Consider the following 26,890-nt stretch of genomic DNA (forward strand, 5'->3'; position numbering starts at 1 on the left):
CCTCATTCCTTCTTTCCCTGAACAAATATTTGGTGGCCACCTTCCGTGTATAGTATACCTTGAAAATAAGGCTAAAAGAGCTTACTTGACTTGGCTGCAAATCCCAGAACCAGGATTAAATTTCATCTCTCCCTTCTTCAAATCTTTCAAAGCAGTATCGTGAAATAAAAGACTTATGAAATCATAGGTCAGTTAAATACAAATGTAGTCCTGACATATCTACGTAATACCAAAATAGCTTGTGGCATTTCCTCTCTAAGAGAAGCAGGATTTGTGTTGATATAACCAGAACCTCTATTCTGAGTAAATTGTGTATTGTGTTTCTCATGTGATGATCCCCCCTTTTTAAAGAGTGCTTTAAACCATGCCAGCAAAAACTGTACTTTTCTATCAAGACTTTTTATTGAGATTTCAGAGTTAGCATTTTCTCACACTGGGGTGCACAGAAGCACTTTTCACACTGAGAAGCATCTTATATTTCCAGAGATCTCATCAAAGCAGAATGCCAAGTTTTCACAGACACCAAAATTGAGCAGTCTTGGATAGAGATAGTGCACCTGGAGCCTCATCTTGTAATTTAAAATGAAGTCCTGACATTTCCAATTAAAAAACAAAACAATATCTTTGGGTTGGTGACAATGACCTCTTCCTTCACAAGTGCCTTTACAGTGTTGGGTTCGCTCAGTTACTAAACTGAATGAAGAGACTTAGTCAAAACTACGTGACAACCCTTTTGGTCTTTCACAAAGAGACCTTTGTTTCTTCTTCTTTCTGGCTCCTAATCACATGATGATTTGGGGTCCCCTTTTTATTTCTCCTGGGGCTAAGTCTAGAATACAGATACAGGAATCCAGTAGACACTTTATTCAAGCCACACTATCAGGTTCTTTCTGCCATTCTATTTTTGGAAAAGATTTGTGAATCCAGTGTTAGGAGATGCTTCTTTGTAGCTGGAATATTTTAGTCATGAAAACAGCCTTAGAGATCATGTAGTTTGATCTCTTAATTTTCAAATGAATGGCCAGATAAATTAAGTGACTTGCCCTAGGCCATGCAACTAATGAGGAATTACACAAATAGCTGTCATATTGGTATATATCAGGCATTGCTGTAAGTACTTTACATGTATTAACTAATTTAATCCTCACATCATTGGAGATAGACACTCTTGTTATCTCAGTTTGCAGATGAGGACACTGAGGCACAAAAAGATTAAGCAACTAAGCCTGTGACCCCCTAGTAAGGAACTGGCATAACTCAGCAGAATGGCAGATATGTGTTTTTAACATAGGGATGGTCCTTGTCCCCTTACCTTTTTTTTTTTTTTTTTGCCATCTCTTGGTGGGGGCGGGTGGCTAAGTCCATCTGCAAGTAATCGCTCTGCAGAGCAGTATCAGTTGGGAGAGAGAAATTAAGGGTATGTGATTATTACAGTAGCTTTCTCCTTGTGGCTTTAAACTGTTGACTGAAAAGATTTCACTGAATATTATAGTTACAGTTGATGTAGTCTGCAATAGTGAAGAGGTGTTGTAACAGATAAGGAAAAGAGTGCTTAGTTCTCAAATCATTTGGTTCTATGATGTCTTCTTTTGTGCTCCTAACATAAAATCTTTTCAGACAAAAAGTAAAACTACATTTGGAGCCTGCTACAAGTAGATGTAACAGAAAACTACCCATTTTTGAGAGCTTGTTTGGAGGTTCTAGCAGGGGAGCGCAGCTACTCATATACCCTTGACCGAAGAAGGGTCTTCCTCTATGGGGGAAGGTTGTCCTCTTCTACTGAGTGAGCTTCTAGAGGGACACACGTGGAGCAGTGAGGGAGGAAGGGGACACCCGCCTAGCCAGCCAGATCAGCTGAATCAACTCTGGCGATCAATGGGGTGACCAATGTCGCAGCCAGATCACCCTCACATCCAAAACCTACACATTTTTGATGCACAGATTCCAAATTCTTATTGTGATTTTAACATAACACAATATAATGTAATTATAACACTAAGTGTAATTAACATATAGCATATCTACTGCACTCAAGGCAGAGTCATTACGTTAAGTTAGGCAACTAGTTAGAGACATGGAAGAAATACTCATTGATGTGTGTGTGTATGTATGTATGTATATGCATTTATTTTATAAAATTAAGTATATATATTTCAAGGAAGAACATAGACTTTATATATTTATATATTTTGAAGTCCTTTTTCTTTGAAGGGACTTAGAAATACTCCTAAAATGATTGTAGAAATTTTGGGTCCGATCCTGTACTGCCATTTGCTGCGAAACAGCAGTGACTTAAGAAATCAGTTCTCGGGGCGCCTGGGTGGCGCAGTCGGTTAAGCGTCCGACTTCAGCCAGGTCACAATCTCGCGGTCCGGGAGTTCGAGCCCCGCGTCAGGCTCTGGGCTGATGGCTCAGAGCCTGGAGCCTGTTTCTGATTCTGTGTCTCCCTCTCTCTCTGCCCCTCCCCCGTTCATGCTCTGTCTCTCTCTGTCTCAAAAAAAAAAAAAAAAGAAATCAGTTCTCTGCTGTGCTTTATGATATTTTCCCTGCTCTTCATTCCCATTTGCTTAAATACTTCCCAGCCTTTACTTTGGGTGACTCAAATCCCACTTTTTTCATGACTCTTCCTTTGATGCCTTCTTATCGACAGGGATCTACCTTTCTTTTAAAATCCTTTTTGAATAATAGTCTGTCCTCTTACATCTTCCCATAAAAGTGTAGTTGCAGGTGTGGGATGGGGCGCTGCAGAGAAAGCAAAATGAAATAAAAGGAATAGTAGCAATAATGAATGTATTCCTGTTTGGAAAGAGTGAATGCTATTGGTAGGATTGGTAATAAATTTTGTGTGTGCAGGTTTTATGATGATCTGAAATTAAAATGAATGAAAGAAGAAAGAAAGAGAAAGAAAGAAAGAAAGAAAGAAAGAAAGAAAAAAAGAAAAAGAAAAAGAAAAGAAAGAAGGAAGGAAAGAAAAGAGAGAGAGAAAGAGGGAAGAAGGGAGGGAGGGAGACTCACTGGCCTGACAGGCTGTGGCCTTTGCTCCTAACTTTGCTGCTTACTGACCTTGAGACCTTGAGAAACTCAAGTAGCTCTCCAACCTCTGTTATCATTAGATATCTGGTGTGGAAGGGTTTGAACTCCACCTGGGGCAGGAGACCGACTGACTCATGGCTCCTCAGATAGCCTTTTATGTGTATGAAACAAGTGTCACTAGAACACTTTACCTTACAATGTAATAAAGTCTGTTTCTCTGAGTTGTCTGCTCACAGGCGTCTCAACATTTGAAGCCATATAGAAAAACCTAGATGTTCTCCCAATGTATGATGTTATTTTTCACTTTTTTTGACTCTTGTTTTTTTGAGACTTAGGAGTTTTCGTCTTCATATGGCATTGATTTGAGTCCATTTTGCCATTCTGCCTCTCACACTTGACCTCACTGGAGATGTGCTATTTTTAAGGCATGGCACTGGCCCCTGAATGAATCAGGTGTACTTTCACCCCTGGCAAATACACCAGAAGTTCTGCATAGTGTTTTCTTTAATGCATTAGCCTTGGGGTCAGTATAAAGTCTCCTCGTAGTCAATCATCTCATCTGTAAAGGGAGTAAGTTAAACTTTTCTTCAAGTAGACAAAAACACTGCATGATGATGTACACTGTCTCCCTCCCATGACCACAGCAGACATTGTTAAAGTTTATGGCATTTTCTTTCCAGTTGAGACTGACCTGGGTTTCAGTCCTTGAAGTAGAATTCCAGGCAACAGCTTCTAATTGGATTTGCTGTTGTGCAATCAGAAGATTACTAAAATGCTTCCAATTGTATGTAGCATACACAATGTAGTGTACTACATAGGTCTGTATTATAATTATACATACATATTTTGGCCATCAAAAAATTATAAATTCCTATAGATCTGCAAATACGTCTTGTATATTTTTGCCTCTTGCTCATCACATAGTGCCTAACATAATGCCTTTCAAATGGTAGATATAAGGAATTAGTAATGTATTTTAAGAGAACAGAATTGGAGAAGCAGGAATTAAAATTATTTGCGGTAACCATTCACAGATAGTTAGGCTATAAAGTTGAAATTATTTCTCTAAAACCCAAGTCTTAATATTTTAATTTACTTACCAGTCATCTCTGATTTCAGATATTTTCCCCATGTACACTCATTTTTAAAAATTTAATCAAAGTTATATAAAATATAGTCCAAAATATTTAATTCAAACGAAGAATATATCAAACCCTTATTATTTTGTTTTAAAAATCTTTAACGTCAATAAACGTCAATAAAAAACGTTGTATTTTGCTTCTGTAACCACCATTTCAGTCTTTCATTGTCCATAGCACATACTTGTATAACCTTAAATTGTCACTATGTAAGCATTTTTGTAGTATATGTTCTTTCTTCAGCAGGTGTGACACATTCTATATTTCATTATATTCCTCCTTCCTGCCTTTTTTTAAGAATGAATTGGTGGATTTAAAGAGCACATCATCTTCCATTCTGTTTTGTAAATCAATGACCAATACATTTTACATAGGAAATTTGTCTATATGGTAAATTACGAAACTATTTTTGATATTCTCGTGTAGGATTCAGCTAGCTGGCAGAGTTTCTAAGTGAGATAAGTCATGATTTTATTGTCACTTAGATCTCTGAATCATACTCTGTACATTTTCATTAGTAATCATAAATTAAGAGTTGAAAGATTTGACTCAATACATGGAACTATTTTTGAGAAGAGTTTCTTTCCTTAGAGAGTGATAAAAATTAGTGGTACTTTAGAAAATGACATTAATGAGTAAAGAACGATTTAATGCTGCTTGGGCAGGCAAATCACTTACAACTTCAATTAACTTCAGAAGGAAGCGGGAAAATGAAATTAGGATTTTATTGTTTATGGATACTTTTTGTTGAAATTTGGGATTTTCCAATTAACCAATGGGTGCAAATGACATAGCCTGCAAGCAATCACATTAAAGCACAATGACCTGGCATTCAGTAATTCATTCCTTCATTTATCCATTAAAAAAACATTTACTGAGTTCTCCCTGGACAAGGCTTTGTGTATGTAATGGGCGTTATGTATTCAAAGATGGTGGAAAGGATCCCTGTCCTCAAAGAAATCAAAGTTCAATGTCAGTGAAGAGTGAAAATATACTAATCCTAAAAGCTGGCAGTGAGCCTGGCGGTGGAAGATAGAAGGAAGGATGAGAGACATCTGAGAGGAAGTGAAGGTTAGCTAGTCAGGGAAGTGAGAGAAAGGCAAGAGCATACATATACAAAGTCATTTAGACTGGAGAAACCTTCCCAGGTTGAAGGAACTCCAAGAATGTCTGGAATGGAAAGGTGTGTAGTACAGAAGTAATTAGGTTCTTAACATAAGGATGGATGCTTAGTAGAAAATACATTACAATAATTCTCAGAGACTCCCTTACCAGCCTGAAGAGGTAAACCTTTGACACACATTCTAACTCTAAGCCTCACTTTTGCTACCTGCAAAATGAGACATCTAAATCTGCCTGTCTTACAAATAATTCTACTTCTGTGACTGATTTTAATTTAGGAAAAAACATTAGACTATTGTTTTAGAGTTTAAAGGAATCTAGGGAAATATTCCTCACATCAATCTTGGCTATCAAGTGTGTTCCAGAGGGCTTACGTTTCCCTACATTAAAATAAAAATACTGCCGTGAAATAAATTAAAAAAAATTTTTTTAATGTGTATTTATTTTTGAAGGAGAGAGAGACAGAGTGTGAGTAGGGGAGGGGCAGAGAGAGAGGAACACACAGAATCTGAAGGAGGCTCCAGGCTCTGAGCTGTCAGCACAGAGCCTGACTTAGGGCTCGAACCCACAAACTGCGAGATCATGACCTGAGCCAAAGTCGGACACTTAACTGACTGAGCCACCCAGGTACCCCAATAAATTTTTAATTAGTTATTAAGATTACCCCTCTGACACACATATTACATGACTTTAAATCATTATGTGCAACATGGACAATGGTGAAAGATTGACAGTTAGTACAATTATGAAAGCTTATGTTGATATGCACAATCAAAATTTAAAATGGCAAGGATATTTTTTTTACTATTGCTATGTTTTGCTTCCATAATAGGACATCTTGACTTGCATTTTCTAAGTTACATAGCAGGTGTGCTTACCTACGTAGTAAATATCTTTAATTTCCTAATTTTAAATTGGAAATTGAAGTGAAATCTATGCATCTATATGTTGCTCTAGAAATTTGAGGGCATGATATTCTGGTTCTTTTAGAAAGCATGGATTGAAATTTATGTGAAACCGCACAATACTATTCTTGGTAGGTGAAATTCATATTTTCCAGTTTATGGTATTAAGGATTAAATGTTCTTGGTTTTCTTGCAAGATGCTCTATCCTTCTAAATTTAGTCATCTAATTAAGATTTCCATTCATGGGAAGTGACTTTAAAGAGCACATAAGACAGGCTTTTATACAAACAAGCTTTGATTGGATTAATTGGATTTGCATAAATTTTATGATGTGAATGTGCTAGTGTCTTGGCTTCATTCACTTAGAAGGGATAACTTAAAGGAATTGGAAAGAGGAAACACATTAAAGGTTGCAAAGGAAGCATGTAAAAGCAGTCAGGTTAATGGCATGGCAAGAGTAAACCATAAGGAGCTAAAGCAGCCCAAGCTTTAGCAATATAGAAACTGGCCAAGCCTAGAAAAGCTGAGCAGGAGGAAAAAGAGGTGGGAGATTCAGACCACAAAATTTGGCTGTTGTTGGTTTTTTTTGTTTTTGTTTTTTGTTTTCTCGTCAGAAGATAGGTAGGCCTTGCACCTGACATGGGTTTGATTACAGGGACTAGGGGCTGTTGGTGCATTTAGGACTGAGAAGGCCAAGGCAAGGATGGGATCTTGGACTGTGGGCAGTCAGGCTTCTGGGAAGTAGGTCTAATAGAGGGTCACTTGGTCATCAGAGACCAGTGCTGCCCCAGGGTTACAGAAGAGATGGCAGCCTAGAACTGGGACACTGAAAAGTAGGGCAGAGCAGGGCCGAATAGAGGAGGCAAAGACATGGTGAGGCCTCATGTGAAGGTACATGAGTGAAACAGGGCAGGCTGGTCAGAATAAGCAAGTCCAGGGGACCGAGGGACAGAACAGGGTGGTGAGATGAGGCTCCAGGCCACACAGTCTACAATGCTAAGGGTTGGCAGCCCACATCAGGATCACCAACAGCTCAAATCAGGATCCCTTCACAGCAGGCAGTAATCAGAGCTCAGAAACCAGTTCTGAGCAGAGTCTAACAACAGATATGGGGTAATAGAATTAAGAGAGCCTTAGTGTAGAACCAAACTTTGGACCTTACAGCTGCGAGTGCAGAAGTGATCTGCAGATCGTTCATTCTGGTATTCATGCATTCATTAATAATAATGTAACATCAACAATAGCAACAACATGACCCCTTACATTTGTGTAAAGCTCTGTCATCCACAGGATGGCTCACAATAATCATGCAAGATGGTTATAATCACTTAGAGATGATAAAACCCAGGCTCAGAAAAATTAGATTTACTCACAGTCCTGCAGCCAGACAGTACCACAGCTTAGAATAGAGCCTGTTCCTGGTGTTTTCAACCTTTGTTTGTAAAGTACATTGCAGTAAGTAAAGAAAAGGCAACAAGTGTGAAGATAATGAGAAGGGCTCTTCTAACCTCAGAAAGTTTACAGTCCAGTCAAGGATCCATGCTCTTGTGGAAGTAACTTTAACATTTCAAAAACTCCTTCCAGGACTAGGAGAGTGCCCGAGATTTAGGAGGCACTCAGTCACTGTTTAATGTATTAATGAATATCTAGAGAAGTGTTGTGGTAGCCTACTGAAGAGAAGAATCAGTTTGGACTTAGGCCACAGAGAAGGCTTCTCTGAGAACATGGCATTTTAGCAATTCACTGACAGGATGCTTCCTTGAGAGGCAGGTGTGTTTGGATTTGGTTGGAAAGGGCAGAGAACTAATATTTATTGAGGTAGATTTAGATTCAGACATTACCTGGGTTTGGATCCTGGATCTCCTACTAATTTGTATAACACGGGACCAGTTGCTTGACCTCATTGATTCTCAGCTTTCTTTTAGTAGGTGCTCATGGTATAAAAGCTAGTGCTTTTGCGCATGGTAATTTTGGGAGAAGCTAATTTAATTTTCACAGCAGTTTTATCATTTTGCATTATTATCATGCTTTTGCAAAAGAAGAAACTGAGATTCAAAAAACCTTAAGTGATTTGCATTAAAGTTACGTAATTTGAAACCAGAAAGTCTTCCTGGTTCCAAAACCCATTCTTTAAAAAAATTTTTTTTTAATATTCATTTTTGAGAGAGACAGAGCATGAGCAGGGGAGGGGCAGAGAGAAAGAGAGAGAGACAGACAGACAGAATTCAAAGCAGGCCCCAGGCTCCAAGCTGTCAGCACAGATCCCAAAGCAGGGCTCAAACTCATCAGCTGTGAGATCATGACCTGAGCTGAAGTCTGACATTTAGCCAACTGAGCCACCCAGGCACCCCTAAAACCCATTCTTTTTCTACCACCCTCCAGTGACATGCAAGTGATGTGTTGGGGGGATCATGGGGGAGTTTTTCTTCCCTTTAGTCCTTTTGATTGTGTAAGGAGTTTGTGAAGGAAAGAGTTAGGAACAAGTGAAAAGAGCAATAATTTATGTGTAATTGGAACAAGTTTGAATACAATAATGAACCATCACTGATGGAGAAAAGGATGCTTAGGGGATGAGATAAAAATTCTGTATGAACATCAAGTAGCTGAGATGCCAACTGAAAATGTAGCATTGTAAAGTAACATGAGGTAGTTCTAAAAATATAAACATATTCAACTAGTGAATCAAGATAATATTGGATTGAAATAAACAAGCAGAAAAATGTATGTCTTGTGGGTGTTTTGAATTAGAGAAAAGAGCTAGACCAGTAAGCACGTTAAATAGGAAGGAGATGAAAGGAACCTTTTTTTTTTCATATCTCCTTTTTTAAATTCTGCTTTTCCCAAATTATTTTTTTGAGTTTATTTTATTATTTATTTTGGGGAGGTGGGGGAGAGATAGAGAGAGAGAGAGAATCCCAAGCAGGTCTGTGCTGTCAGCACAGAGCCCAGTGAGGGGCTCCATCTCATGAACCATGAGATCATGACCTGAGCCGAAATCAGGAATCAGGCACTTTACCAACTGCTCCACCCAGATGCCCCTCAAGTTATTCTTAATTAATGTAGGATCCCAGATAAACAGAAATGATGAAAATGTAAATGTGAGGGTTGTGGATTCTCATAGTATGATAAAAGAGAAAGCTGTCATACTACTGGATATGTGATATGAATAAAGATTTTTTAATATATTAAAGTATTAGCAAAACCATAAAGATTGTCTGTATATGAATGTGTGGAATGGTAAGGAAACACTGACACTGAGGCATGGCCATAATGTCAGATACACAGGTGTCCCAGTCAGATCCTACATTTGTCATAGCTAACACCATTCATTCAGATGGCAGCTATTTTGTTTGTGATTCAACCAGTCCAAGCCTCTTTTCATTTTTCCCGTACCTCTCTCTCTTCCTCCCACTCTCTCCTTTCCTTCCTTCCTTCCTTCCTTCCTTCCTTCCTTCCTTCCTTCCTCTCTTCAGCAAACCTTTACTGTCTGTCTCTCTGTGCCAGGAAATAAGAGTCAGGAATTCATAGTTGAGACTTGGGCTTTGTAGACCTTAGAGGAATTTAAACTCATTTCTGCTTTTCTCCTTTTGCTTTTGATAAACAAAAGTGTGGGGCCATCAAAAGATTTTACAACCTTTGTTCAAAGTTATATTTATGACCTATTTTGTAGCTTATAGCATCAGAGGTAGTTTTGATTGAGTTTTGCACAGGCATTTTGAAAGAGCATTCTTGCCCTTCCACTATCCTCTTATCATTTGTTATTTTTGGTTACTGGTTTGTAAGACTGATTTACAGGTACTTTCCAAAAGCTTCATCTGTTACAGTAAATGTATATACTATATTGATGTCAGTGTTCTGTAAGAGCTCTCTCTATGCAGAAAACAATTCCCTATCAGAGAATTAGCCATCCCTTCCTTAGCAAATTATCTGTGAGCATTAGCCACTTATAGGGAAACTAACCTGATTAAAAACATACTAGGAAGAAGGTATGCTTAAATAATGTCAAGGTGAGGAACTAGATAAAGGAAGAATTGGTTGACTTAGAACAGTTTATTGAGGGGCGCCAGGGTGGCTCAGTCAGTTAAGCGTCCGACTTTGGCTCAGGTCATGATCTCACAGCTTGTGAGTCTGAGCCCCACGTCAGGCTCTGTGCTGACAGCTCAGAGCCTGGAGCCTCTTCAGATTCTTTGTCTTTCTCTCTCTCTCTACCCCTCCCTGCTCACATTTTGTCTCTCTCTGTCTCTCAAAAAATAAATAAACATTAAAACAAGTTTTAAAAAAGAACAGTTTATTGAACTTGCTGCATTTAAATAGCTGGGTCTATAAAAAGGTTACTTAAGAATCCTAGTTGATCAGCAAAAAATCATGGGCCAAGAAAAACCAAATTGTAGATATATTAGCACATGTTCATAGAAAGAATAGTAACATTGCTTTCAGAAAGGAAGGTAGAAAAAATAAAGGATACAAATTTTGTGAGTTGATTCCTTTGATCTGTTTGTTTTAATTAGAATACATAGGAATAACGGATCGGGGCGCCTGGGTGGCGCAGTCGGTTAAGCGTCCGACTTCAGCCAGGTCACGATCTCGCGGTCCGTGAGTTCGAGCCCCGCGTCAGGCTCTGGGCTGATGGCTCGGAGCCTGGAGCCTGTTTCCGATTCTGTGTCTCCCTCTCTCTCTGCCCCTCCCCCGTTCATGCTCTGGCTCTCTCTGTCCCAAAAATAAATAAACGTTGAAAAAAAAATTTTTAGAATACATAGGAATAACGATAGTAAATGGGTTGTTGCAGATGTGATTGACATGTCAGAGCTGGATCTAATCCAGGAACATGATAAACGACAGGACAGTTTCACTAAAATACCCATACAACAACTAGAGTTTCACATGTATTTATTTAATCCATCGACAAATGTATGCTCGGTTGTTTAGTGGAACCTGTGTCATAGACCATTTTATCTTTTAAAGATTAAGACACTGTAATAAAGAAACATGATAGAAAGTTTTCTGAAAGCTCTGCTCATATTTAATTTTATATTTCTACCTTACAAGATCAATTAGATATGTATGGTAAGTAAAAGCTTAAAAATCTGTACCCATGATGCCTGTGTAGCTCTTCCCTCTGCTCTGGTTCCTCTGAAAACCCAGGATTTGGTGAGCCATCTGCAATAATGATGGGCCAAGGGATATTAAAGTAGAACTTAGCTCCATAGTATCCAATAGAAATATAATGCAAACCATATTTTAAGTTTTATAGTGGATTTTAAATATTAAATTTAAATTTAAATATTTAAGGGGCGCCTGGGTGGCGCAGTCGGTTGAGCGTCCGACTTCAGCCAGGTCGTGATCTCGTGGTCCGTGAGTTCGAGCCCCGCGTCGGGCTCTGGGCTGATGGCTCAGAGCCTGGAGCCTGTTTCCGATTCTGTGTCTCCCTCTCTCTCTGCCCCTCCCCCGTTCATATTCTGTCTCTCTCTGTCCCAAAAATAAATAAACGTTGAAAAAAAAATTAAAAAAAAAATAAATTTAAATATTTAAATTTTAAATTCACAATTTTAAATATTAAAAATTAAAAATAGTTGAAATTAATTTTAATAATATATATTACTTAACCTTATATATCCAAACTATTCAAAGGTAACCAATATAACAATTTACCAATAAATTATTTCCCATGGCTTTTTGTACAGTCTTCGAATCCAGTGCATATTTTATACTTACTGCACATCTCAAATTGTCCAGCCATTTTTTGAGTGATCAGTAGCCAAGTGCTCAAGGCTAGTGTCAACTGTATTCACAGGGTACAAATATAGCCTTTTTTGCCCCTTTTATTTTAAAGAAACTTAATCATTTCCTAGTCTACTTTTTCCTCTAAGTGAAGGGAAAACTGTTGGACTGATATGCATCATTTTGATCTGTCCTTGAGTAGACACATCTGAAGAGATTTTTGAAGGTGTTTTCTCAAATTAACAAACCCTTGGTTTACTGTAACTATTTACAATATGATTTTTAAAACACCATTTTGTTCTTTTTAATATTTTTCATGTTTATTTATTTATTTTGAGAGAGACACAGAGAGAGCACGAGCAGGGGAGGCGCCGACAGAGAGGGGGAGAGAGAATCCCAAGCAGGATCTGCACTGTCAGCACAGAGCCTGATGGGGGGCTCAAACCCACAAACTGTGAGATCATGATCTGAGCCGAAATCAGAAGTCGTATGCTTAACTGACTGAGCCATCCAGGCACCCAAAACACCATTTTAAATAAAATACTTTTTTTTTCAAGGTTAGGAAAGAGAGGGGGATATGAAAATATTAGAATACTTTTGAAACTTAAACTTGGAACAGGGCATTTTACAGATTTCCTTTCCATATTGTCTAGCTATGGGAGGGAAAGATTCATGGCTTTGGTGGATTCTCCCCCATTGACTCTTCCTTTTGCTAACTCTTTGTATATGTTAAAGAAGCTGTGGGGAAAGGTTATTCATGGCACCTGTTAGGCATTCTTGTTTCTGTTTGTTTGTTTTTTTTTTTATTTAAAAAAATTTTTTTTTCAACATTTATTTATTTTTGGGACAGAGAGAGACAGAGCATGAACGGGGGAGGGGCAGAGAGAGAGGGAGACACAGCATCGGAAACAGGCTCCAGGCTCCGAGCCATCAGCCCAGAGCCCGACGCGGGGCTCGAACTCCCGGACCGCGAGATCGTGACCTGGCTGAAGTCGGACGCTCAACCGACTGCGCCACCCAGGCGCCCCTCTGTTTTTTTTTTAAATAATAGGATTATGTCTTATCTTCAGCATGAATAGTGGCAGCAAGTGCCTTAAAGACTGCAGTTCTATCATAGTCATATATACCTACCTACTTTCCTTCCTTTATTCCTTCCTTCCTTCCTTCCTTCCTTCCTCCCTTCTTCCCTCCCTCCCTCCCTTCCCTCCTTCCCTTTTTTCTTCTTTCCTTCATTCCTCATTCATTCACACAACTCTTAGTGGATATCTGTTATATGCTAGGCAACTTGCTAGACGTGGAGGTTAAACAATAGAAAGGATCTCACAAATGCAGTGGGAAAATTGTGTAAGAAAGTGACAGACGTTAACATATGATGTCCATCACTGTCCTCAAGAAGACATATTATTTATTCTTTATTGGTGTGGTAGAGCTTGGGCCCAGGTGTCTTAGAAATAGGGAAGCATTCCTCTCTTCCTTCATTTTATGAAAGATATTGATTATGTTCATGTTCTTGGGTTCCAGCCAATCTTTTTTCCAAGAAAATACAAGAGAAGCTTATGTCTGTTTTTGTGTTCAGTTACCAGAGGCATCAGATCAGATTAGGTACACATCCGGAGAACTTAACACTTTACTATTTGACATTATGCATGGGCTGTGTTTGTGCTTTTATTTCAAGCATTGTCACCAAAATATCATTGTTGACAACTTTATTCGTACTGCAAATATTGGCACCGCAATACTGCTGCAACCTTGAATGCATCTGTGTTCATGGATCAGTGCTTCTCTCTGCTTCCTGTACATTTCCAAGTACATGAATCACACGCCATGATTTTTGTTAATGGATGAGGATAGGGCAGAATCTGTTTTCTTCTGGTACCAATTTACAAGTGCTCCCTCTTGCGTGGATGCCCTTTGCAAAGGTGAGATTGGATACAAAAACCTATTACCATGTATCAGGTAAGGGAGAGACCCACTGTGTAACCCAATGGGATAGATTAAGTCAGGAAGAGCTGGAGCATAGAAATTGAGGAATGGACACAGAAAGGTAGACTTCCTTCGAAGGTGCTCTGGGCATCTTCTGCCACAGAACATGGGCTATGGAAGGAAAAGCTACAGAAGACAGGTATTCTGGGAAAGTGTGTCAGGGAGGCCAGTGGGGAGTAGTAGCATGGTATTGGACACAACAGAGGTCCGGGGAATGTAGGAGCCAGTGGGTGTTAGGAAAATCTGTTGCCGCTGTATGGAGTTAAGCAAAAAAACTCCAATGCCTGGAAGACAGATGGGAACAGGTAGTCTCATCCTTAGAGGGACTAGGGGTGTTGATTAGGTGACCAAAGCAGAGCCTCAGGAACAGAGATCAGCTAGTGGAAATCAGGCCCAAAGTAGGAATTGTATTTCTACTTCCACCCGAATCAGCAACAGAGATTTGATACTGAATCACAGACCTTGGGCTATAGTTGCGTCAATCCCTCCTGCCTAAGGTCAGGGTTTTCAGAGATCAGGTAGATCTGAGCTTAGTCTGGGGACAAAAGGGATAGAAGTATTTAAGTGACTCCGGCTTTGTGAAGGGGGTGATGCAGAGCTGACAGTGAAGTGGGATGACACACCTGTAATCTGTGTCAGAGCCCCACCTGCTACTCACTGAATTGATTTCATTATTTCAGTTGAACCCACTGTCAGGTCTTTTAAGGTTGAACTGTTTGGGGAATTGCTGCACTAATTCAACTAACAAGATTTTCTGAAAGGCAAAGGACACGTGAAAAAGTTTTATGCTTTCATCACTGTTAAGCCTTGTCTTGGAGGTCACTAACCAACAACCTTCTTGCTTGGACATTCACTTCTTCCACTTCTTTGAAACACCGAAGCTCTGTTCAAGGATCACCTTCCCACCCTTCCTTGAAATTGTCTCCTCTCCTGGGCTAGTTGATGTGATCATTTTCTTCCATCTCGCTGACACTCCTGCTCCATGTCCTTCGTTTGCTTCTCTTTTCCATTCTCCAATTGTAGGAGATCTCAAAATATATCCTTAAGCCTTTCTTTCCTTCTGCTCTCCTCTCCTCATTATTGGCATGTGTCCCTTTGCTTTTCCACTGCTGTAAGCCCGGATCATGACCTGGAAGGATTACTGCAATAGTGACTTACCGGACTTCTCCCCCTCTTGCTAGTCTCCTCTGCTTCTGGATTGATTTTCCCAAAGCAGAGGTCTGGTCATACCTCTCCCCTGCTCAGAAATTGCATAGCCTCCCACTGTGGACAAAATGAAGTACTAACTTCTCACTTGGATCTCAAGAAATTTACATAACTGTTCCAAGATAATCACCCACCAGTCCTCATATCTAGTCTACACTCAAGCCAAATTGGGCCATTTACTGTTTCTCAAGGACATCCTATACTTTTCCTCCTCCAAGGCTTTATTTATGTCTCCTTTGGTCTGTAATTGTGTCAACCATGTGTCCTGGTTTGCCTAGGTCAGTCCCGGTTTATTCCTGTTGTTTTGATATCAATATTACTAAGCTTTCATTTCACATTCCAAAGTGTAATAGTTGGGATGATAAATTATATTGTCACGCTACCTGTAAAGCTCTTTTTCCTGTTCCTTCTCTCAGTCTTATTCCCCAGTCTGCACTCTATTTAAGTTTGCTTGTGAAACAGAGCTCTATCCTTTTAAGTTGTGTGCCATATCAATAACATCCACTTCCATGAGATTTTCCTTCTACTCTCTACCCTACTGTCATCAAGATCAAGGCCATATTCTTTGTATCAATTAGTTTGCTTTTTCTATACATAATGGAAAACTCCACAACTTAACCGCTTAAACAATAGGAAAATTTATTATGTCACACACAGGGAGTGCCATTAGGATGGCTCAAAAAATGACTAATTCAGTATCTGAACAACAGATCAGAGATCCAGATCTCTCTTCTCTTTCCACCCTGACATAATATGTGTCTGCTCTGCTCTTGGCTGGCTCCTCTCATGATTGCACAATGACCACCCTTGTTCTTGAAATCACATGCAATGATGATGATGTCTAGCAGAAGGATAAAAGCAAGAACCCATGTTTGGAGGCACCATTCCTAGCAAAGATCTCCTCATCTTCCTTGAGCACAATTTCAACTCATGCCCAGGCATAAGTTAGTAACAGATGGAGCCACCAGGACTTGAGAAATCATTCATCCTTTGAGGCTAAGGATGGCCATGATTCCCTGAAGACTGTGGCTATAATAGAGAAGGTTGATAACTGAACAAAATCAAGACTCTGTGAGGAAGATGGACAGTTAACATTGATTAGACAAACAACAAAGTCTGCTACATGTAAGTTTGGGTTCAATCAATGTTTATTAAATAGGGGTTTAGTTTTCTTTCAGATATGAGGAATTTGAATTCACTTGAATATTCTAATACTGTCATGAATTATAAATACTGATATTAAATAAACATTTAAAATGATCAACCCCGCACGTAACAGGTTCATTTCAATACTATTTTGCTTGAGTTCATATGGAGAGATTATAATTAAGATTTTGAAAGAAAACTTGATTGAGATTTTAATAGCCATCTAAAACTGCCGGCCAGCAAACTGTGCTCAGAATTGCTCATTAAGTAGAATTGTTTCCTGTTGCTTTTTGAGGGAATGTTTTTCCAAGTATTTGAGTCCTGTATTCATTGGACTCCTATCTATATTCATTGAGTCATATTCCTAGGACTCAAATATTCACAGGATTTCAATTACCTGTTACAAATTTACCTTTTGGTACTGAATTGCGGAATTCTCAAAATGTCTGCCAATTGTGAAATGTGAGAAACAGTAGATCAAAAAACTGTGATTTTGAAATGTGCTATGACACCAAGGGGGGCTTGCAAAAAGACTGCTAACAGAGGATCTTCTTTCATGCCCAGGACGGGACTTTCATTCTTCCCACTCAGGGTCTATTCAGGCTCAGCACCTCCCAAGATCCTCTGTGGGAAAGTCAGGTGGAAGCCAAAGCGTTCGGAGCAGTGCTTGTGTACTTTGCACAGTGGTTAGGAGCGGACTGTACAGATGGGGGCTTGCTCTACCTTTTGAAATGTTGTCACCAGGCCACAACACAGATGGTCTCAATGGGGGGACCACAGGAGTCCCAGCACCCCCTGGGTCTACATCAGAAAGAGCCAACACTATTAACATGAAAATATTCCATGCAATAAAGGATCAGAAAGACTCATTTGGTTTCTGAATAAAATAGAACAGAGAAATACCATTTCTAAACCCTTCATTGGATATCGCTGCTCAGAATTATGGACCTTGGTGCCCAAGGGTTGGGGCTGGCATTTTATGTTTTCAGCAACACCCTTGCTAACTGCTGAGATGTGATGACTCCAAATATTTTGACAGCCTACAATGGGACTCAATAAAGAAGCAGAATCTAAGATTATGCATGGTTTGGACATTTGAAAAAATTTTCCAAAGGATGAAGGGGCTAGATAAGATTGAATTCCGTCCAAGAGTAAAAGTCAAGGGTTCAGTCTTACCTGAGGGCAGGTTTTTACATGCACATTCAAATACATGTGTAAGATAATCTGAATCTTGTAAGGAGTGGTAGTGGGAAAATAGCGCAGAAGCTGTAAGTTATATATGGAACAGATAGTGGACTTCAAAGTCATACTTTCTTCTCCCTTAATAATTCAAATCAACAGGCTTTCACATCAGTTCTGTAGGCTTCTACTAGTCTATTCAGCTTCTGAAAATAAATATTTAATCATTATGCCTTTGAGAAATAATATAAATCTATAACTTTTCTTCAAAATTTTGCCTTTCTTAAAATGAACTTCCTGTTAATGTTATCTGAACATCCCACCAAACTACCCCATCACCAAGCCTTCAAAGTAACATTTTGGGGTAACAGGCTGATTGTAAAAATAAATTGCAGCAGATTGAGGACACATTTGGAAAATTAATATTCCCAGCCCCACTGCACTCTGTCCTCTGTAACTCTGTCCTCCACTTTTGTTTGAATAAATGTTACTGTTTGTTGGACAGTCTTATCTGTAAGCCCTCTTTTTCTGGCTATTTTTTTTTTTAAAGAGACTCCTGTCTTTGTGCTTTACATAGAAAAGCATATTAGGGGAAATTATATCCATAAGTACAAAAGTTTATTTTTTTATTATTTTTTTTCAGCTTTTATTTATTTATTTATTTTTTTATATGAAATTTATTGACAAATTGGTTTCCATACAACACCCAGTGCTCATCCCAAAAGGTGCCCTCCTCAATACCCATCACCCACCCTCTCCTCCCTCCCACCCCCCATCAACCCTCAGTTTGTTCTCAGTTTTTAACAGTCTCTTATGCTTTGGCTCTCTCCCATTCTAACCTCTTTTTTTTTTTTTTTCCTTCCCCTCCCCCATGGGTTCCTGTTAAGTTTCTCAGGATCCACATAAGAGTGAAACCATATGGTATCTGTCTTTCTCTGTATGGCTTATTTCACTTAGCATCACACTCTCCAGTTCCATCCACGTTGCTACAAAAGGCCATATTTCATTTTTTCTCATTGCCACGTAATATTCCATTGTGTATATAAACCACAATTTCTTGATCCATTCATCAGTTGATGGACATTTAGGCTCTTTCCATAATTTGGCTATTGTTGAGAGTGCTGCTATGAACATTGGGGTACAAGTGGCCCTATGCATCAGTGCTCCTGTATCCCTTGGATAAATTCCTAGCAGTGCTATTGCTGGGTCATAGGGTAGGTCTATTTTTAATTTTCTGAGGAACCTCCACACTGCTTTCCAGAGCGGCTGCACCAATTTGCATTCCCACCAACAGTGCAAGAGGGTTCCCGTTTCTCCACATCCTCTCCAGCATCTGTAGTCTCCTGATTTGTTCATTCTGGCCACTCTGACTGGCGTGAGGTGATACCTGAGTGTGGTTTTGATTTGTATTTCCCTGATAAGGAGCGACGCTGAACATCTTTTCATGTGCCTGTTGGCCATCCGGATGTCTTCTTTAGAGAAGTGTCTATTCATGTTTTCTGCCTATTTCTTCACTGGGTTATTTGTTTTTCGGGTGTGGAGTTTGGTGAGCTCTTTATAGATTTTAGATACTAGCCCTTTGTCCGATATGTCATTTGCGAATATCTTTTCCCATTCCGTTGGTTGCCTTTTAGTTTTGTTGGTTGTTTCCTTTGCTGTGCAGAAGCTTTTTATCTTCATAAGGTCCCAGTAATTCCCTTTTGCTTTTAATTCCCTTGCCTTTGGGCATGTGTCGAGTAAGAGATTGCTACGGCTGAGGTCAGAGAGGTCTTTTCCTGCTTTCTCCTCTAAGGTTTTGATGGTTTCCTGTCTCACATTTAGGTCCTTTATCCATTTTGAGTTTATTTTTGTGAATGGTGTGAGAAAGTGGTCTAGTTTCAACCTTCTGCATGTTGCTGTCCAGTTCTCCCAGCACCATTTGTTAAAGAGACTGTCTTTTTTCCATTGGATGTTCTTTCCTGCTTTGTCAAAGATGAGTTGGCCATACGTTTGTGGGTCTAGTTCTGGAGTTTCTATTCTATTCCATTGGTCTATGTGTCTGTTTTTGTGCCACATAAGTACAAAAGTTTAGATAAAAAGGCTTTAACTCCTAGACTTTCCTTCCTAAAATAAAGCAAATTAATAAAATAATATCAAGGTTGACATCGAATGATAAGTAAGTTAATACGTGTTTCATAAAGTGCTTTGGCTGCATTCCTGAAAAAATCTTTGATGATGAATATAATACTAAATGTAGAGTCACACTGCCTGGGTTTGAATCTCAGGTCTGCCAGTTACTACTTATGAGACTGTGGGGAAATTACTTAACCTCTTCATGCCTCAGTTTCCTTACCTGTAAAAAGGAATAATAATACCTACTTCACAGGGTGGTTGTGAGGACCAAATCAAATCAATATACATAAGGTGTTTAGAATAGTACCTGGTCTGTGGTAAGTGCTATATGTCACTTTTAAAAATGACAACAAAGGAAATATATTAATGAATTTATATAATAAACATGTATCATAAGCTTAAATTAAAGGCATTTGAGATAAATAATAATCTGTTTTCTAAAATGTACTTCCCATTATATATTGGAAGCCCTTAAATTGGCTTGCTTAATAAATTCAGCTGAACCAGAGCTATTAGGGTTTCACATTTAAATTATAATTATACCTTTTCCTAATACACCATGAGCAGTAAGCTGGAAAGTTGCACTCATACCAAAAACAAATGAGACCAGACTGCAAAATGAGTTTATGTTCCAAGATTCATCTCATTCATTTATTTTTGGGTCTCAATCATGCTTTTCTTTGTGTGTTCTCATCAAACATTTTTAATGGCTTAGTAAAGTATAAGGATTTCCTATGTAATCAACATTTACTCTTTCTGTGAAAGTGTTTTAAAAATAAAGTCCTTCAAATGTCTAGTCATTTTTTCCAGTAAAAATGAGTGGCCTTAAAAGACATTTGTTCTGGCAATCTGTTTAAAGATGGGAGAAATGAAAGCCAAGAAAACAGGAAGAAGATGGCCTCCAGGGAAAGATCTGTATGATGAATTTGAAATTGCAAGAAATGCTCTCTCTGCTTTCCCAGACAGAGCTGTCACTTCGAAAGCCTAATTTCATGAAAAGGAGTGTTATCGGAGTATCGCAGTTTAGTCTGTCAGGTGCATATTCCCTTAATGTGGGTAGGGTGCTTGAAGATAACCACTAATAACTCAGTCCTGTTGCACAACAGAAACTTATATTTCAATGCAGAAGAAATCTGAAGCATACAACAATATAGGTTTTCTGAACTAGCAAAAAAATAAACATTAAAAAAAAAGTCAGGGGTGGAGGGCGCACCTGGATTGCTCTGACTCTTGATTTCAGCTCAGGTCATGATCCCAGAGTTGTGGGATTCAGCCCTGCCAAGGGCTCTGAGCTGAGCTTAGGATTCTTTCTCTCTCTCTCCCTCTACCCTTCTCCCCAACTCCGCTCTCTCTTTCTCTCTCTCTCCTTAAAAAAGAGGGGGTGGTGAAATAGAGATAGAAATACTGTCTGCCACAAGGCAGTTATGAAGAGCTACCACACTGGCTCAGGTCCCTTTGGTGGTTCTCCCCAGACTCAGCTGCCAGCAGACACCCCAGGGAAGTCCAGCGGGGCAAAGTATGACTCTTCTGTGCTGTAGGAAAGGAATGTTATTCTTGAATTGGAAAGGTCAGGTAAATCCCACTGTTGTTCCCTAGCCACTTTGTGCTGCACTTAAATGCCTTTTTATTTCCCACTTGTGACACTGTTTGGAATAATACTTTTCTCTCTTGTGTGACTTAATACTTGTCTTCTTTTGTATGAGCTATTATTTTTGCCTCTTCCTAATAACCAGAGAAATGGTGAATGAGTTTGTCATCACTTTATAAAGTTAGCCTTCTTCAGCTTTCCTTTTTCTTTCTGAAGAACCCAAATGCTTTCATTTAGTTATCATAAATAACTATACTAATCTTTCCTACATGTGAATTTCTCTCCTCTGAAAACGAAGACTTGCTTTTACTTACTCTCCTTAGTGTTTCTGGGATACTAGCTTCACCAAATATTTAGGATTGCCCCTAGAACAAAGATTTCTTTTTTTTTTTTTTTTAAATTTTTTTTTTTCAACGTTTATTTATTTTTGGGACAGAGAGAGACAGAGCATGAACGGGGGAGGGGCAGAGAGAGAGGGAGACACAGAATCGGAAACAGGCTCCAGGCTCTGAGCCATCAGCCCAGAGCCCGACGCGGGGCTCGAACTCACGGACCGCGAGATCGTGACCTGGCTGAAGTCGGACGCTTAACCGACTGCGCCACCCAGGCGCCCCAACAAAGATTTCTAAGATCAAATGAGTTTGGGAAACACTGGGCAGTAAAGTTAACAGTTTTCTTTAACAGATTGTCATGCTTTTGGTCATATGGGAAAGCTGATTGGGAGAAAATTACCCTCTTAAATGCAGAAGTTCACACAAGAAGGCTTAGACTGCCAGACCTTTCTTAAAATAAAGCAAAATTAAAAAAAAATACATTGTAATGTCAAGTTTAACTCCACAACTAGACTACATGGAGTTGAATCCTGACTTTATAACTTATTAGCTGAATGACCTTAGTTAAGTCATGTAAACTCTCTGTGCCTTAGTGTCCTCATCTGTAAAATAAAGACAGTAAAATAATGCTTTCAGGGGCAGCCAGAAATTATGAATCTTAATGTGCTAATATGCACTGTGAATCTCTGAGGAGGATTAGAGTTTGTAGCTTTTAGCTGATTTTTTTTTTTTTTTTGGACCAGGAGTATCTCCTCTCCCCCCAAATCCATTTAACATCCTGCTGCAAATAGTTTTAGAAGCACTGACATAGGGACATCTAATTACTGCTTGTGCTTCAAAGGCTTATTTCTGAAAACTCCATTATCTCAAATTCCCAAAGAATATTTAAATTTTATCATGTTTTTTTATTGTTGATAAAGAACAGGGGAAATTAATTTGAATGTGCATTTTAGAAGAGCTAGAAAGCAAGCCAATAAGCTGTATACTAGTTTTCAGTAATTATGAATGTCATTTTGAGGAATGACAGATACATCATAATAGTACTGGCCTACCTTAGATTTTTGACCATGAAGAATTTGATGTTCTATATTAAATTTTTTAAAACTGCAAGTATGCAAAGTGACTTTGAATTATAGTGTTCTCATAATTCATTTTTCTTTTTTTTTTTTAATTTTTTAATGTTTCTTTTTGAGAGAAAGAGACAGAGCATGAGTGCAGGAGGGGCAGAGAGAGAAGGAGACACAGAATCTGAAGCAGGGCCCACGCTCTGACCTTCAGCACAGAGCCTGATGCAGGGCTCAAACTCAGGAACCACGAGATCATGACCTGAGCCAAAGTGGGATGCTCAACTGACTGAGCCACCCAGGCACCCCAGTTCATTTTTCTTATAGTTTATGTTCACTACATTTATGTAAATGGTTGGGCAAATATAAAGATCAAGTACAATTTAATTAACTAGCAAAGGAGTTTTTTATTGGTTTGCACAAACTTCTCATCATTAAAAATAAAGAACGTGCATAGTGTAAATCTGTGTCTTGTCATTAGACCAACCATGCTTCCTTTTTCTGTATGATCGTGCTACTTCCCCCCTCACCCCCAGCCACATGTACACACACGCATGCAGTACAAAATTAGTGTCAGGACTTTCACATTATCCCAACGTGTCAAACTACTCTATTATCCTATTCCAAGCATCACAGATTTCCTTACCACGAACACTAAGCCATCACAGATCTGAGTTGGCTAGAACATTCAGGATCATCTAATAACAGCTAAAATTTGCAGAGTTCTTATTCTATCTGTGCTAGCTCCTGTTCTAAAAATTTTATAACAATTCTATTATTGAAGTCTTACAACAGCCCATGGTGGCATTATTTCTATTATCTTCATTTTATAGATGAAGACACTGAGGCAATGGTTCATACTATCCTACTGTGGAGAGACAAGTGCTTGGAGCAAAAACACTCCAGGTGGTCCTTCTCCATGGTGGGCTCCAGCCAAGTCCTCGGGCTTGGGAGGCTTTTAACATTGACCACACTACCTAGATGGGGTTGAAGAATGGATCCCTTTCTGTAAGATTATTCCAGAAAGGAACCCTAAATTTGGCCACTTGCATACTCAGTCCTCAGTCAGTACTTTTCTTATCTCCTGCCTTCTTTAGTCATTCATCAGTGTAGTGAGTGTGTCTGTACTGGCAGATATGCAGCGAGCTTCTCTGACACCCCCAGCATTTCAGCCATGGTGAGAAGTGCACGATTTGGCATGGTGGGAAGTAAGCCAGAGGACGAGCATGTGCTGGGGTGCTTAGCAGCGAGTGGCTTGTCAGGACACTTTATCTCTCCATGTCTCACTTAAAACATGTGGAAAGTGAGAACTTCGGGTTTTTTTTTTTTTAATTTTAGGTTTCATTTAACCTTGCCTTCTATAACCCCACCCTTCACTACAATGCCTAGAACAGCTCTTTGCACCCTACAAATATATAATAATTATTTGTTCAAATAAATATCTAGAAATTCCTTTAAAAATATCCCTGAAAAATGTAACACATGTGGTAATCAGGACTTTTAGTCCCCTTGAAGTATCCAGTAGAGAGCTTATTAAAACACAAATGGCTGGACCCCACACCCAAGGCTTCTGAGATGGTAGGTCTGCGGGGAATCCTGCAAGTCTGCATTTCTTTCAAGTTCCCAGGTGCTGCTGATGCTGCTGGTCTGGGGACCTCACTGGAAAACCACTGCCTATAGAGCATTCTTAAAATTGACATGTACCTATCCTCTGGCTTCACAAGTTAAAAATGATTTAATAAGCTTGTCCCACACAGTGGTGGGGATAACAGCTTTGTGTGTTTCTTATCCCCTACTATGTATATTTTAGCAGGAGTCTCCTGAAGACTGCAAACCTTAATTCAAGGGAACAAATCCAGTTCCTGGCCTCATTTCCTTCTCTGTAAGCTGCCTTTTGACCCACTGCTTCACTAACGCCCCCAGAATGTGGGGGCCTTCTGGTTGCCACATGTCTACAGTCTTAACCACCTCCACTACCATGTACAGATTAAGAGCATGGGTTCAGAAGATGAACTGCCTTGGGTTCAGATGCTAGCTGTTCACTCCACACCCAGCCCTCGATAGTTTACTTTATCTAGGCCTGATTTTCTTCATCTGTAGCTGGATTTTAATAACAATACCTACCTTATAGGGTTGTTTTAAAGATTAAATAGGTAAGTATTTGCAAAGTACTTAGAACAATCTCTAATACCTAGTAAATGCCATGTAAATTAGTTTCCTTTTCAATCTTTTTTCTTCCCAGCTTTATAAAGATATAATGATATATTGCATAACGTTAAGGTGTACAATGTGCTGATTTGATAGATTTATGTATTACTTCAAAATATTAACACCATAGCATTAGGTAACACCTCTGTCCTCTCACATAATTACCATTTGTGTGTATGTATGGTAAGAACATTTAAGATCTACTCTTTTAGCAACATTCAAGTATACAATTCAGTGTTATGAGCTGTAATCACCATGCTGTACATTAGATCTCCCAGAACTTGTTAATCTCGTAACTGGAAGTTTGTGCCCTTTGGCCAGTATCTTTCTACTCCTCCCCTAACCCTCACCCCTGGTAACCACCATTCTGCTCACTGTTTTTATGAGTTTGGCTTTTTTTTTGTTTTAGATTCCACATATAAGTGATTATATGCAATATAGGTCCTTCTGGCCCTCTGATTTATTTATTTAGCATAATGCCCTCAAGGTTCATCCAGGTTGTAGCAAACAGCAGGCTTTTATTCATTCTCATGGCTGAATAATTTTCCATTGTATACACCACATATTCTTTATCCATTATCCATAGACAGACACTTAGGTTGTTTCCATCTTAGCTATTATGAATAATGCTGCAATAAACATTGGAGTGCAGATATCTCTTTGAAATCCTGATTTCAGTTCCTTTAGATACATACCCAGAAGCAGGATTGCTGGCTTACGTGGTAGTTCTGGTTTTAATGTTTTAAGCTATTTTGCATACTTTTTTCCATAGGGGCTGTACCAATTTACATTCCCACCAACAAGGGTTCCCTTTGTTCCACACCCTCACCAACACATATTATTTCTTATATTTTTTTCCTTTATTTATTTTGAGAGAGAGAGAGAGAGAGTGGGGGAGGGACACAGAGAAAGGGACTGAGAGAGAGCATCCTAAGCAAGTTATGCGAAGCTCAATGTGGGGCTTATCGCCGGGCTTAAACCCACAAAACCCCGAGATTGTGACAAGAGTCAGATGCTTAACCAACTGAGCCACCCAGGTGCACCTATTTCTTGTCTTTTTGATGATAGCCATTCTAACAGGTGTTAAGGTGATTATCTCATTGTGGTTTTAATTTAATTTCCCTGATGATTAGTGATTTGAACACCTTTTCATATACCTGTTGACCATTTGTAGGTCTTCTTTGGAAAACAGTCTATTTGATTCCTTTGTCCATTTTCAGTCATTTTTTGTTTAGTTTGTTATTGAGTTGTATGAGTTCTTTATATATTTTGGATTTTAACCCCTTATCAGAGACATGATTTGCATAGATTTTCTCCCATTTGATAGGTTGCCTTTTCATTTTGTTAGCCTATTGGTTTTTTGTTTTTGCCACGCAGAAGCTTTAAGTTAGCTTTTATTCATGATTTCTCTCACAGTTGCATACCACCTCAACTATCACTTACCTTTTCTTTAAATCAATCCACTTCACCAACAAATTGTAAAAGAAAATATATCATTACCATAAATGAAATACCAATATCAATTTAGAAATAGAAAGTAACCATAAAATGAACATACTGAAAACCAGTGTTTTTCAATTCTAGCCAGTTATAATTTTCAATGAAAACTGATCCTGAGACTAGCTCCCTCTTTATTTTTCTAAAAAAAATTTTTTTCAACGTTTATTTATTTTTGGGACAGAGAGAGACAGAGCATGAACGGGGGAGGGGCAGAGAGAGAGGGAGACACAGAATCGGAAACAGGCTCCAGGCTCTGAGCCATCAGCCCAGAGCCTGACGCGGGGCTCGAACTCACGGACCGAGAGATCGTGACCTGGCTGAAGTCGGACGCTTAACCAACTGCGCCACCCAGGCGCCCCTAGCTCCCTCTTTATTAAAAAAAAAAAAGACATTAGCAAGTTCTCACTGCTGTTAACAAGTAAACCCCCAAATCTCACTGTTGTCACACCTTAGAGTTGATCTTTCACTCATGTAATAGTCCACTGTAGGGCTACTGATTGAGGCACTTAGACTCCTTCCATCTTATGGCACCAACAACCCCTGGACCCAGAGAAGTCCCTGCTTCCAGCCAGCAGATGGGGAGAGAACATGGAGAAGATACACATGATTTTTCCTCTTTGCTCTGAAGCTGACATACACCATTGATCCTAATGT

At 39.2% G+C, this 26,890-nt stretch overlaps 1 protein-coding gene across 4 annotated transcripts in view; it reads left to right on the forward strand.

Moving 5' to 3' along the window:
- The window catches only part of PLPPR5 (phospholipid phosphatase related 5), a 220,275-nt gene that overhangs the window by 102,275 nt on the left and 91,110 nt on the right, over positions 1 to 26,890 (forward strand). The window lies entirely within an intron of this gene.

Source organism: Prionailurus viverrinus, chromosome C1 (assembly GCF_022837055.1).
Source record: "Prionailurus viverrinus isolate Anna chromosome C1, UM_Priviv_1.0, whole genome shotgun sequence".
Taxonomy (NCBI): Eukaryota; Metazoa; Chordata; class Mammalia; order Carnivora; family Felidae; genus Prionailurus; species Prionailurus viverrinus.